This window comes from Macaca thibetana, chromosome 6 (genome assembly GCF_024542745.1).
Source record: "Macaca thibetana thibetana isolate TM-01 chromosome 6, ASM2454274v1, whole genome shotgun sequence".
NCBI lineage: Eukaryota > Metazoa > Chordata > Mammalia > Primates > Cercopithecidae > Macaca > Macaca thibetana.
In genome coordinates, this window is record NC_065583.1 from 49,588,679 (window position 1) to 49,597,992 (window position 9,314).

The window sequence follows — 9,314 nt, forward strand, 5'->3', positions numbered from 1 at the left end:
CTGCTCGGGACAAAAGCTGCCTGACAGGTGTCTCTGATACCTGGTGGCTGAGATACAGTGAGTACTCACTATTAGATGGGGAGAGGGACCCTGTAACCATTTCTCCTGAGGAGTTGAGTACCTGAGAATGACAGAGTGAGGCTCTTCCTTGGGCTTATGTGTTGCAGTAGGAAAGCAACAGAACCCCAGTTGCTGGGGTTGCGGGGGGGAGCGTGGTTTGTGAGCGTCAGGCTCTGACCCATCTGCCCAGGGACAAGATTTGTACAGGCTTTTTAAGGTGGTCTTGTGGATGCCGTGATACACAGCTCAGCCCCCTTTCCCCCCCGCCCCCCCGCTTTATGAATGAAAGATTTATTTCACCAGCTGGTGGGAGAGCTGCCAGAAGACAGCCCCAGCTGTAGCCGTATTTTGGCCTGCCGCTAAAACATAATTGCCTTGTGTAAGGTCACACCTGCTTCTGCAGGGAGCCCACATCTACCAACTGATAAATATGAAGGTATAAAGGCTTGGCTCCCTCTCCTTCTTAGGAAAACTCTGAAGGATCATCACAGGTGAACTCTCCTGGTCTCAGCTGGAACCTCGACTGGAACTGCATGGTAGCTCCACTTCTCCTTTTGCCTATTCCTGTTTCAGTCCTCATTTCCACTGATGTTGACCCCAAGAGCTTTTCCTAATAAAGGTCCTGCATGCTCATACCTACTCAGTCTGTTTCCTATAGAACCTAATCTACAGCATCTGGCTTTAGGAGTGATAGAAAAAAAATGAGATGCTAAGATGTGATTTTGGAGCTGGATCACCCACTATTGGCTGCCAATGAGGACTCCCTTCACAGGTGGCAGGTGAAGCAGATGGCTTTTGGCCCATGGTAATAGTGCAATTGTTAAAACTTTTACCCATGTTGGAAAAGAATGCATTAGATGGTGCAGTGCCTCAGGTGTTTGAGAAATATGGGGGAATTAGCCACTTCAAGGACAATAGAATTGCTAAGGTTGACTAACTTTCAGTAAAAGATAATGAAGAGCTTAGAGTGATTAATTGGCAATGAAAACATAAGCGTGAAAGCCATAGGCCTCTTTGGTGCATCTGTAGAAAAGAAGAAAAAGCAGAGAATCAGACCCATACTTTTGTCAAAGTAGTTAAGCTTCAAAGAAGGTTATATTCCCAACCAAGGCAGGTCTCCTACACCAAAGGCAGAGCCCTGGTTGGGGAAGAATGAAACCCTGACACATGGGAGGAGGACCTCTGTTGCACCTGAATATCTTGAATCCTCAGATTTCACTAAACACTCTGGACCTGGAGAAGTAACCTACTCATCTCTATTAAGAGCTAGAATTTGCTTCTTACTTTAAAAAGAAAATGCAGAGACTTCTGTCCTGCAAGACATGTTCTCTCATTCCTCCGGGATTTGCTCCCATGTTACCTCTTTGTGCTAGGCCAATAACTAGGGTTAAGTCAAAACCCAACCTGGCCAGACATGCTGAACTTGATAATGTAGAAAAGGACTATACCTCAAAGGAAATTCTGTTCCTATCCAGAAAGTACTAGCGGGAGCTTGGAGAGTGTATGCACAGGACTGGATTCTGGACCAAGGGGGTGGAACAGAAATTTGAACAAAAGAGTTTATGGATATGGGAACATTCTTCCAGGATAAAGTATTTAAAACTGTGGCAAGACCCCAAGAGATGGTGCAAATACATCATTAGGATGGCTCCTAGAAGCGTGGAAAGAGGATGGCCCATATTAACTGAAGGTAGCCAGAATGACTGTGGCAGACTATGAAGGACGTGGGTATGCAGGAATAAATATACTAAGCAAATTCAGAATACTTGCCTGAGGGCCAAGAAGATACCAAACAAGGAATATGTTGGAAAGAAGGGCACCAGTATCACCAAGAACTAAAATGGTGGCCAAAATAGGCCAGCACTGACAGGAGATGTCACAGAACTGGGCTCACTGATAGCAGTAGGGGTGATAGGACTCCGAAATAATAGAGGCCAAGTCATAGCACCTAAAACCTCACAAGTCTGATGGGCTCAGTTGTCTGAGTGGCAAGATTAGAATGATGGTTAAGAGGGCCTGACTCCCTGGGAGTTAGGGAAATGGTTAATAGAACATAGCATCTCGAAGGTCACAATGGATGGCCAGCAAACAATGCTGAGGATTATTCTGTGCAAGAGAAAGAAATCAATCATGGATAATGAGTCCAGTCACCCCAATAAAAAGTCACCTGCCGAGTTTCCAGATCTGACCCAGTTTTCAGACTTAGAACCTACTGATTGAAGAAGAAGCCAGATCTCCCAGAAGAAAGAGTCCCACACCACCACAGCCAAGTGTGCACGATAACGATTTCCCTAGCCCTTTCCCAAGGGGACCTGTGGGCACTTAACTTGGATAACTACATACTAGGAAAGAGAATATCCAAACACGTGAAAGACTATTGAACCTGGGATTAGAATTGACATTGTTACCTAGGTACCTGAAGTAGCACAAAAATCCTCTCATTAGAATGAGGGGTATATGTGGGCCAGGTGAGAGATTCCTGGCCCGAGTTCTGCTAATAGCAGGCCCTCTGGGTCCACAGACCCACAGTGATATAATCAGATCAACACACTTGATAATTAGCACAGCCCCTACATTGGGTCCTTGGCCTGCATGGTAAGAGTAATCATAGTGAAGAAAGCCAAGTGGAAGCCTTCAAAACCTTCCCATTCCAGCCAAAATAGTAAATCAAGAACAATATCGCATTCCAGAGTTAATGGCAGAAATTATTGCCACCATTAAAGACCAAAAAAGGAGTCCATCATATCTTCATTTAATTTACCAGGAAAATCCAGTTAAATCCTGAAAGATGACAGCAGGCTACTACCAATTTAATAGTAGCCCCATTTGCAGCCACTGTGCTTGCCAAATGTGTCTTCACTACAACAGATTAACGTGGCCTCAGGCACACAGTGTGTAGCTGCTGATTTGGTGAATCCATTCTTTTCCACCCCTGTTAGAAATTGTTTGCATTCACTTGGGACAAACAACAGTTCAAATTGCCAAGGCAAAGTTAACTCTCATGCCATCTGTCACAACATAGTTGCAAGAGGTCTGCACCACCTAGGCATCCTGCAAAACATCACACTGGTCTACTCTATTGATCATATTATGCCAATCAGACAAGACTGGTGGCCATGGCAAAACACATGCACTCCAGAAGATAAACCCTATGAATATTCAGAGCCTGCCACATCAGTAAAGTTTTTAGGAATCCAGTAGTCTGGAGCATGCAGATAATTTCCACCAAAGTGTAGGACAAATCACTATGTCTTGTACTTCCCACCACGAAGAAGGAAGCAGAATGTTTGGCAGGCTTCTTAGGGTTATGGGTGCAACCTATATGGATGCAACCTATTACACACTTGGGAATATTACTCTGAACCACATATCTGGCAGTGACACAAAAGCCTGCCATCTTTGAGTGGGGCCCCAGGCAGGAAAGGGCTCTTTGGCTGTAGTACAGGTAGCCCTGCCATGTGGGCCATATGAGTCATCAGATACTGTGGTTTTAAAGGTATCTGTACTGAGAAAATACACTGTCTCTAGGGTTCTGGAACAAGGCCATACCATCTGCACTGGAGAATTACATACCTTTTGAAAAACAGCTCTGCCATGCTTCTGAGCCTTGGTAGGACTGGAGGGCCTGACTCAGTGACCATGCAGCAAGAACCACCATGATGAATTGGTTTTTGTGAGACCTACTAAGTCATAAGGTCAGGTGGGCTCAACAGCAATCCATAGTAAGATGGAAGTGGTACAACTGGAACCAATGAGCAGGATTGGAAGACACAAGTAAGCTGCAGGTACAACTGACCCAGAACCCTGTACCGTCCAACTCCAGGACCCCAAAACCTTCCCCCAGCTCACATCTATGGCTGCATGGGTGATCCTTTGTGTCCAGCTGATGGAGGTTGTAAAAGCTCAAACTTGATTCCCAAATAAGTTCAGATACAATACTTGGCCTCAAGGAGATCAAGAGGCCACCCCACTGCTAGTTGACTACATTAGCCTTCTTAAACCCCAGAAGGGCCAATGATTCATTTTGACAAGAATAAATACACAATTTAAGTATGGGGTTGCCTTTCCTGGCTGCAGGGCCACAGCCAACATCACTATCCAAGGGCCTTTGGAGTTTTTTATTCCCCTGGTATGGGATCTCACATAACACATCAGACTGAGGGATCTACTTTATGTCAAAGAAAGTGGAAGCACAGGTCCATGACCATAGGATCTGCTAGTCATATCACATATTACACCACTCAGGTGTTTTGTTAGTTTGGTAGAATGTTGGGCAACAGCCTGTTGATGGCATAGTTGAAGCACTGGCTTGGGGGTGCTACTTTACAGGATAATGAGCTGTCCTTCAGGATGCAGTTTTCACTATAAATCAAAGACCTTATATGGAGCTGTGTTCCAGTGGGTATAATACAAGAGTTTCAGAACCAAGAGATAAAAGCAGGAGTAGCCCCCTTTACTATCATTCCCAGTGACCCACTTGGAAAATATATGCCTCTCATCCCTGCAAATCTGGGCTCTGTGGGTTTGGAGATCTTGGTTCTCCAGGAGGGAACATTTCCAGCAAGAGTCCCATTAGACTATCAGCTAAGGATGCTGCCAGGGCACTTCAGCCTTCTTGTGTCTAGGGACAAGCAGGAAAGAAGAGGAGGTGCCATCTTGGCAGGGGTACCTGAGCCTGATCATCAGGAGCTAAGACTACACGGTGGAAGCAGGGAGGCATACATGTAGCACCCCGGTGATCCAGTTGGATACCTCTTTATTACTCCCTTTCCCAATGTTTACAGTAAATGGACAAGTGCAACAATCCCAGCCTGAGATGGAATCAGATCCCTTAGAGATGAGGGATTGGGTCATGCTACCAGGTAAGCCACCAGGATGAGCAAACGTGCTAACTGAGAGTGAGGGGGAATCTGAAGTGGATAGTAGAGGAGGAGATGATGAGTGTCATTTGTGGCCCTGAGATAACTGCAATAGCAGGGACTGTAGTTCATTGTGAACCTTCCTCTTCTAAGTCTTCTCCCAGGAGTAGAAGCCTACTGGAACCACTGGTGTGCTAGAGCTGGCTACTTGTTTGTGAGATCCCATTGCTAAAGTTGTTGCCAGTCTGTTTTTAAACTGTTGGTAGCTTGATGATGGTGGGAGTATTTATACCATGACAGTGTTTTGTTTTGTTTTGTTTTGTTTTGTTTTTGAGAACCAGTTATTGATAGCACAGCACTAGAATCCTGGAGGAGCTGCTCCCAGAACCGGTGGGAAGTGTTTATATGAAGAAGTGGATCCAAAAAGCTCAAAGGGTGGACTGTGGTGGATGCTGTGATATGCTGCCCTGAACACCCTTCAGGAGTCCAGGTCTGATTGCTCCTGCTGAAGAAAATGTCCATGCCTAAGGTCATGCTTCCTTCCAGGGGCAGCTTATATCCCATTACTGATCAAACTGAAGGCATAAAGGCTTGACCTCCTTGCCCCAACATAGGAAGAGTCTGAAGAGCCATCCCAGCTCTAGAAGTCTCCTTAGGATCAGCTGAGACTTTTGTTGTGACTGTATTTTGTCCAATTTCTCCCTCTGTTCATACCTGCTTCCTTCCTTTCCCTTCCATGAGCAGTCCTTCAAGCCAGTTTCTGTCTCAGAGTCTGCTTCCCAGGCAACCCAACCTCAGGCAGGCAGACTGGTCATGATTTCAGCACAAAGGTCCCCTGAAAGTAGAAAAATCTCAGCTCACCCCAGGGGAGTTCTTGGACCCTACAGGCTCACAGCAGAGTGTGTTCAAGTCAGCCTTAGTCTCCGCAGCTATGAAGGGGACTAATCACGCCATCCTCACCCGGCCTGGAATCGCTCCCCTGGGTCAAAACCTTTTAGGCCCTCAGGCCTCTGGGGCCTGAGATCATGAGGGGTGGTAAGAAAAGAAGGTGGCCAGGTAGAGCTCAACATCCTCTGATAGTCATGGAAATGCCGGACTGTAGCCTCTGCTGGGCACTGCCCCCTGTGCCCACAGTCTGGACTCATAGTGGTTCCTAAAAAGACCTTTTCCATGACAAGCACAGCCACTATGCTGTGAGTAGGTGGCCCCAGGAGAGAGATCTCTGCCCCACAGGCCAGGAAGGGGAGGAAAAAAACAGGAGAATGGGTTGATTCTTGAGTCTGACTCCAGGGGCAGTGAGGACCACAACCTGCTGCCTTCCTGGGCCTTGTGGGGTTGAGGGCATTGTAGTCCTGGAGAGGTGGGTCCCAAGAGTCCCACAGAGCCTCTGATCACAGTGCCAAGAGGAAGAACCTCCAAGAGAATTGGGATCTACAGTCAGGGGCTGAGCTCAGAGACAGAGCGGCCACATTTTAACCCGACCATAGCTTGCAGCTGTGTCTCTGTCTGTCCCTGCCAGGGGTTCTTACCAAGTCCGCCATCTCATCTATGTCCGTCAGTCTTTCGCTGTCAGCGTTCCCGCTTGTCTCTCCATCTGTCCTTTCTAGGCTCTCGCTGAGTCTAACTGTCTGTCAGTGTCTGTCCATTTACTCATCACTGCCAGGAGCCTGAGCTGTGCCTATCTGTTTGTCTGCCCCTGTCATGGTCCTGCTGTGTCTGTCTATCTGTCTGCTTGTGACACCTGGTCCTTCAGCCTGACAGAGTCTAAGGTCAGATGCTTCTTCCTAACAGGGGGGTTCATCGAAACTTGGGGACCCAGGCCCACGACCATTTTTGTTTGGTCTCAGAGCCCAAGGCTGCATATCTCTGTCCCTCAGCCCCATAGGCACAAGAACCTTTGGTGTGACCGTAGCCCAGGGTATAGCTCGAGGCTCTGGCAGCTTCCTCTTATTTCCACCTGGGTTCCAACACTGGTTGCTGTGCTCGTCCAGGGCTGGATTGGTGAGAGAGGCATTAGGGTCTGTCTGATTCACAGCACTGCCCCTAGTCCTGAGAAGAGAGAGAGCTTCCATTGCAGTTGAGGACTGAGAGGCACCCACAGAAGCTGCCCCAGAGAGGTCCCAGTGGGAGAAGGGACCTGAGGGCTGTGGAGTTCACTCCGGGACAGCTTCCTGGAGTGTGAGGGGAGAGGGGAGACTATGAGTTATCCTGTTATTGTGTTGTTTCTGACTGTGGCTCCAGCCCAGTTGCTGCTTCCCTGGCCTCCCTTCCCCACCCTTCCCCAGCACATGACCTCACCCTTATCCAGTCTGGTGGAGGAAGAGGCCTGGGTAGGAGCCAGGGCCTCCACCAGGAGAGCTTGGGGCTGCCCCAGGCCTAGCTGGAGGAAGTGTGACACATTCCCAGAGAGCTGGGCTTCCCTCCCTCCTGCAGCTTCTTTTGAGATGGTTCCCGAATCCGTTAAGTGGGAAAAAGAGCTGGCAGCTGTGCTGGTGTTGGGCTCCCAGTTCCCCTGGCTCCTGGATGGCCCCAAGGGCCTCTTATTGGCTCCCTCACAGATGTTATTTTTGATAAGAATAATGCAGACAATAGCCCTGGCTGTGGACTGAGTACCTGCTTATAGCCTGTGGCTGATCTTGACCCCAAGAGCATTTTCTAAACTTTGGAAAATTGGATGTTGCCTTTCCATCCAGACTTCTGTAGAACCTGTGTGCATTTCTTTTATTCAAAGGTGAAAAGAGGCTCACTTGCATCAGACTCTGGAACATAGTCACTGCTGGCACTTGATGCCATGAGGGGCCCTCCTCGGAGCTGGGGGATAAAGCAGTAGTTCAGAGCAGAGACCCTCACAGTCCCCTGAGGAACAGATGACAGTCCACCCCTGTGGCCTAAGAGGTGGGCGGGCTAGCCTCAGAGTAGGTGTTGAGGAAGAGGGGGCCCCAGTGCAGGACCTCTCCACCTCCCGCTGGACATTGGTCTTACCCCATTGTGGGGACAGATGTCAACCATTTGGCTGGGGTGCGTTCCAGGCAGGGGTAGCAGATGACGGTGGCAGTGCTGTGGCTGTTTCGTGTTACTGGGGTCCAGGGCTGATATGAAGGAGATGGATGGTGAGTAATGAGGCTGGAGGTGTCTTCAGGGGCTGACGGGGCCAGGGCAGTAAGGGAGGGTCTTAGGTCAGACCAAAGGGCTTGGAGTTCATGCTGAGCTGGCAGGTAACCCTTATGACACACAACTAGACTAACCCCTAAAGTGTAAGCTCCTCAAGGGTTGGGTTTCTTTCAGAGCCTGGCACAGTTCCTGACACTTTGTAGGCGCTCAGTACATATTTATGTAATGAATTAATGGGTGGCTGGTGTGGGGAGAGAAGCAGGAAGGGTCTGTCTAGAGACAAGGCCTGTGGGTATTTGGGGTGATTGTTTGCATTAGTGAGGTGGACTGGGTCAGGGCAAAGCCATAAAGACAGAGAGAAGTGGGGAGGTTGGAAAGGGGCTGGGAAGATGAATGCACCAGGACATGGCAGGGGACTGACTTAGGGACCGAGACCTCAAGAGGAACCCAGGACAGTACCCAGGTCTCCACTTGGTTTCTCCACATAGGATAGCAGCACATCACAGTTTCCTTGGAGCCTCCCAGAGGCTCTGAGACTTTGTAGACAAGGGCTTCACTCCACAGTGTGCTGGCAAGACACCATCCACATCCACGTCAAACTGGGCCCTTTGTGAGCTACCTCTCCCAAAAAGGAGATGCAGGAGTAAACAACGTAGAGAAGAATTTCCAGTAATGATGAGAGCATTTGGGAAGCAGGCTCAGATCATGTGAAAGAAGAGGAGAGTTCCAGAGTCTGGTGGATAAGCAGTGTCTACAAAAGGCAGGAAAACCAACAGCAACGTTGTTTACGAAAGACTTTTTTTTTTTTTTTTTTTTTTTTTGAGATAGAGTCTCACTCTGTCACCCAGGCTGGAGCACAGTGGCGCTTTCTTGGCTCACCGCAAGCTCCACCTCCCGAGTTCAAGCAATTCTCCTGCCTCAGCCTCCCAAGCAGCTAGGGACTACAGGCATGTGGCAGCATGCCCGGGTAATTTTTTGTATTTTTAGTAGAGACAGAGTTTCACTGTGTTAGCCAGGATGGTCTCCATCTCCTGACCTTGTGATCTGCCTGCCTCTGCCTCCCAAAGTGCTGGGATTACTGGCGTGAGCCACCACGCCCGACCAATGAAAGACTTTCCTTGGGAAAATATTAAATATTTGGCAGTACCTACTAAAGCTAAAATATGTATATCCTATGACCTAGCAATTCCATGTCATTCCCAGCATTTCCAGAAGAAAGGTAGACATATGCTCACCAAAACATGAGTGCAGGAATATTCAGTGAAGCTTTATTAATATTAGCCC